Source organism: Dendrobates tinctorius, unplaced genomic scaffold, assembly GCF_039654945.1.
Source record: "Dendrobates tinctorius isolate UK_male_01 unplaced genomic scaffold, ASM3965494v1 ptg000156l, whole genome shotgun sequence".
Lineage (NCBI taxonomy): Eukaryota > Metazoa > Chordata > Amphibia > Anura > Dendrobatidae > Dendrobates > Dendrobates tinctorius.
The window spans coordinates 25,469,471-25,475,470 of NW_027361823.1; positions in this window are offsets into that span (position 1 = coordinate 25,469,471).

Here is a 6,000-nt window from a genome sequence, read left to right on the forward strand (position 1 = left end):
GATGCAACTCAGTATTCTTTTTCCTCCAAACACGACAAGTTGTGTTTCTACCAAACAGTTCCAGTTTGGTTTCATCAGACCATAGGACATTCTCCCAAAACTCCTCTGGATCATCCAAATGCTCTCTAGCAAACTTCAGACGGGCCCGGACATGTACAGGCTTAAGCAGTGGGACACGTCTGGCACTGCAGGATCTGAGTCCATGGTGGCGTAGTGTGTTACTTATGGTAGGCCTTGTTACATTGGTCCCAGCTCTCTGCAGTTCATTCACTAGGTCCCCCCGCGTGGTTCTGGGATTTTTGCTCACTGTTCTTGTGATCATTCTGACCCCACGGGGTGGGATTTTGCGTGGAGCACCAGATCGAGGGAGATTATCAGTGGTCTTGTATGTCTTCCATTTTCTAATTATTGCTCCCACAGTTGATTTCTTCACTCCAAGCTGGTTGGCTATTGCAGATTCAGTCTTCCCAGCCTGGTGCAGGGCTACAATTTTGTTTCTGGTGTCCTTTGACAGCTCTTTGGTCTTCACCATAGTGGAGTTTGGAGTCAGACTGTTTGAGGGTGTGCACAGGTGTCTTTTTATACTGATAACAAGTTTAAACAGGTGCCATTACTACAGGTAATGAGTGGAGGAAAGAGGAGACTCTTAAAGAAGAAGTTACAGGTCTGTGAGAGCCAGAAATCTTGATTGCTTGTTTCTGACCAAATACTTATTTTCCACCATAATATGCAAATAAAATGAAAAAAAAACAGGCAATGTGATTTTCTGGATTTTTTTTTCTCAGTTTGTCTCCCATAGTTGAGGTCTACCTATGATGTAAATTACAGACGCCTCTCATCTTTTTAAGTGGTGGAACTTGCACTATTGCTGACTGACTAAATACTTTTTTTCCCCACTGTATATACTACATTCATACATACTACATATATACAACATTCATACAACATACATACATACTACATACTACATACATACTTCATATATACTACATTCATACATACTACATACATACTACATTCATACAACATACATACTACCTACTACATATATACTACATTCATACAACATACATACTACATACATACTACATATATTCTACATTCATACAACATACATACATTCTACATACATACTACATATATACTACATTCATACATACTACATACTACATACATACTACATATATACTACATTCAAACAACATACATACATACATACTACATACATACTACCTAAATACTACATACATACAACATTCATACATACTACATACATACTACATATATACTACATTCATACATACATACTACATACATACAACATGCTACAGACATACAACATACATACTACATACATACTACATACAATACATTCATACATTCATACAATATATACATACTACATACATACAATACATTCATACATTCATACAATGCATACATATAGACATACAGTACATATAACATAGAGTACATACACACCAATACTTGTCACTTTGATCCCCGAAGCCAGTGTCATCTGTGGAAAAATATGAAAATAACAAACAAGCAATATACTCCCTGATCTGCAGAAATCCACGCATGTCCCTCGCCGATCTCCCATGGAGAACAGCAGCATCAGCTGATGCGACCACTCTCTACGGGGCTCCAGGAATCCAATGACGGGAGGTAGGTATCCTTCCGCACTGTATTCCTCTGCCACTGTAAAAAAAAGTCCCTGGTCTCACTGTATGGCAAAAGCTGCATGGGAACTTTCTCACACAGCAATGCCAAAAGTGAGACTAGGGACTATTTTTTTTACAGTGGCGGAGGAATACAGTGCGGAAGGATACCTAACTCCCGTCATTGGATTCCTGGAGCCCCGTAGAGAGCAGTTGCATCAGCTGATGCTGCTGTTCTCCACGGGAGATCGGCATGGGGCACGCGTGGATTTCTGCGGATCAGGGAGTATATAGGTTGTTTGTTATTTTCATATTTTTCCACAGATGACACTGGCTTCGGGGAGCAAAGTGACAAGTATTCATGAGTATGTACTCTATGTTATATGTACTTTATGTCTATATGTATGTATTGTATGAATGTATGAATGTATTGTATGTAGTATGTATGTAGTATGTATGCTGTATGTCTGTAGCATGTTGTATGTATGTTGTATGTATGTAGTAAGTATGTAGTATGTAGTATGTATGTATGTTGTATATATGTATGCAGTATGTATGTATGTTGTATGAATGTAGTATATATGTATGTTGTATGTATGTATGTTGAATGAATGTAGTATATATGTAGTATGTATGTATGTATGTTGTATGAATGTAGTATATATGTAGTATGTATGTATGTTGTATAAATGTAGTATATATTAAGTATGTATGTAGTATGTATGTATGTTGTATGAATTTTGTATATATGTAGTATGTAGTATGTATGTATGCTGTATGAATGTAGTATATATGTAGTATGTATGTTGTATGAATGTAGTATATATATAGTATGTATGTAGTATGTATGTATGCTGTATGAATGTAGTATATATGTAGTATTATGTATGTATGTTGTATGAATTTTGTATATATGTAGTATGTATGTAGTATGTATGTATGTTGTATGAATGTAGTATATATGTAGTATGTATGTATGTTGTATGAATGTAGTATATATGAAGTATGTATGTAGTATGTATGTATGTTGTATGAATGTAGTATATATGAAGTATGTATGTAGTATGTATGTATGTTGTATGAATGTTGTATATATGTAGTATGTATGTAGTATGTATGAATGTTGTATATATGTAGTATGTATGTATGTAGTATGTATGTAGTATGTATGTTTTTTTTTTACATTCAACACATTAGTCGGATGATGGGACTACTACTGTCCCATCATTCGCTAATGTGTCAATCACTGTCTTTGTAGCAGGCATCGCCCGATGGGACTTGTAGACACACACACACAAGACCCCCAGCAAGGCCCGCACAGACCCCCGGCAGCCGGCACAAGCCCCCGGCAGGCCCGTACAGACCCCCGGCAGCCGGCACAAGCCCCCGACAGGCCCGTACAGACCCCCGGCAGCCGGCACAAGCCCCCGGCAGGCCCGCACAGACCCCAGGTAGCTGGCACAAGCCCCCGGCAGGTCCGTACAGACCCCCGGCAGCCGGCACAAGCCCCCGGCAGGCCCGTACAGACCCCCGGCAGCTGGCACAAGCCCCCGGCAGCTGGCACAAGCCCCCGGCAGGCCCTTACAGACCCCCGGCAGCTGGCACAAGCTCCGGCAGGCCCGTACAGACCCCCGGCAGACGGCACAAGCCCCCGGCAGGCCCGTACAGATCCCCGGCAGCCGGCACAAGCCCCCGGCAGGCCCGTACAGCCCCCCGGCAGCCCCGCACAGACACGCACAGTGTCCGCCCATGCACCGCCCACACTCTTCCCCCCTCCCGAACTGGATGTGCAAGTAAAGAAAGGTTTTTTTTTAATTCTGATATTTTTGTCCCATTGACTTGAATGGGACTTCCGGTATCGGAATCGACGATACCCGATACTTTTTGTGTATCGGGCTGATCCAATCCGATCCGATATTTCTGGATATCATATGGTATTGCTCAGCACTAGTGATCACCTGAACCAAATCATATTTATCGAAAGAAAGTATAAAAAACCCTGCTGTGGTGTTCACAATCCTCTTGCAATAGGACAAGCTGGATGGGAAAACAAGTGCTAGTAGTATCCCAAAAGTAATAGGAATGAAAAAATAACTTTGAACTATGCCAAAGGAGTTGAAAAGAAAGGCTCAATTCTGGCTTTACTAGTGGAGGGATACAGTGAGTGTCATGTTGCCTCCATCCTTAAAATTTCTAAGATGGTAGTCCATTGCTACAAGGTCAAGCAGCACATATTGGGGACAACAAAGCTACAGACCAGCAAAGGGTGAAAACGACTCCACTGACCGGGATGACCGTCATCTTATTTGAATGTCACTCAGCAACTGCAGGATGACATCAAGTGACCTACAAAAGGAATGTCAAATGTCAGCTTGGGTAATGTGCATGGCAAGAACAATTCGTAACAGGCTCCTAGAGGCAGGGCTCAAGTAATGTAAAACTAGAAAAAAGCCTTTCATCAATGAGAAGCAAAGGAGAGCCAGTCTAAGGTTGGACCATAGAGGACTGGAGTAAAGTAATCTTCTCTGAAGAGTCTAATTTTCAGTTTTGCCCAACACCTTGTCATCTAATGGTTAGATGGAGACCTGGAGAGGCGAACAAGCCAGTGTCTTGTACCCACTGTGAAATTTGGTGAAGGATCGGTGATGATCTGGGGATGCTTTAGCAAGGCTGGAATTGGGCAGGTTAATCTTTGCGAAGGACGTATGAATCAAGCTGCATACAAGGTTATCCTGGAAAAACAGTTGATTCCTTATGCTCAGGCAGTTGGAAGAATGTCTCAAGTGGGGTACCACAGGGCTCTGTCCTGGGCCCTGTATTGTTCAACATCTTTATCAACGATTTAGATGAAGGAATTGAGGGTAAACTGATAAAATTTGCTGATGACACAAAGCTAGGAGGGATAGCTAATACTAGAGAAGAGAGAGGATTCAAAAAGATATAAATAAACTGGAGAAGTTGGCAGCAACTAACAGAATGATTTTTAACAGGGAAAAATGCAAAGTACTGCATCTGGGCAATAAAAATGAAAAAAGCATATACAGAATGGGAGGAATAGGGCTAAGCAACAGCACATGTGAAAAAGACTTGGGTATACTAATAGATCACAGACTGAATATGAGTCAACAGTGTGATGCAGCAGCAAAAAAGGCAAATGCAATTCTAGGATGTATTAACAGAAGCATACAGTCTAGATCACGTGAAGTCATTATTTCACTCCTCTTTGGTCAGACCTCATCTGGAATATTGTGTCCAGTTTTGGGCACCACATTTTAAAAAAGACATCAACAAACTGGAGCAAGTTCAGAAAAGAGCGACCAGAATGGTGACCGGTCTGCAAACCCTGTCTTATGAGGAAGGGTTGCAGGATTTGGGAATGTTTAGTTTGCAAAAGAGAAGACTGAGAGGAGACTTAATAGCTGTCTACAAATATCTAAAGGGCTGACACATTGTAGAAGGATCATCTTTATTCTCATTTGCACAAGGAAAGACTAGAAGCAATGGGATGAAACTGAATGGGAGGAGACACAGATCAGATATTAGAAAAAAAATTTTGACAGTTAGAGTGATCAATGAGTGGAACAGGCTGCCACGAGAAGTGGTGAGTTCTCCTTCAATGGAAGTCTTCAAACAGAGGCTGGACAGACATCTGACTGGGATGATTTAGCGAATCCTGCTTTGAGCAGGGGGTTGGACGAGATGGCCCAGAAGGTCCCTTCCAACTCTACAATTCTATTCTATTCTATTCAATGTTCCCCAACTCTGAGGACTGTTTTTTCCAACAGGACATTGCGCCATGCCACACAGCTAGGTCAATCAATGTGTTGATTAAGGACCACCACATCAAATCCCTGTCATGGTCAGTCCAATCTCCTGACCTGAACCCCATTGAAAACCTCTGGAATGTAATCAAGATGAAGATGGATAGTCACAAGCCATCAAAGAAGAACTGCTTAAATTTTTGTACCAGGAGTGGCATGAGGTCACCCAAAAGCAGTGTGAAAGACTGGTGGAAAGAATGCATGAAAGCTGTGATTTAAAATAGTGGTTAGTCCACAAAATATTGATTTCTGAACTCTTCCTGAGTTAAAACATTAGCATTGTTGTTTCTAAATTATTATGAACTTGTTTTCGTAGCATTATTTGAGGTCTGCGAGCACTGCATTTTTTGTTATTTTGACCATTTCTCATTTTCTGAAAACAAATACAAAATTTAGTGCTTGGATATTTGAAGACATGTTGTCAATAGTTTACAGAATAAAAGAGCAATTTACATTTTACTCAAAATTTTTCTATAAAGAGAAAAATCAGACAAACTGAAAATTTTCCAGTGGTCTCT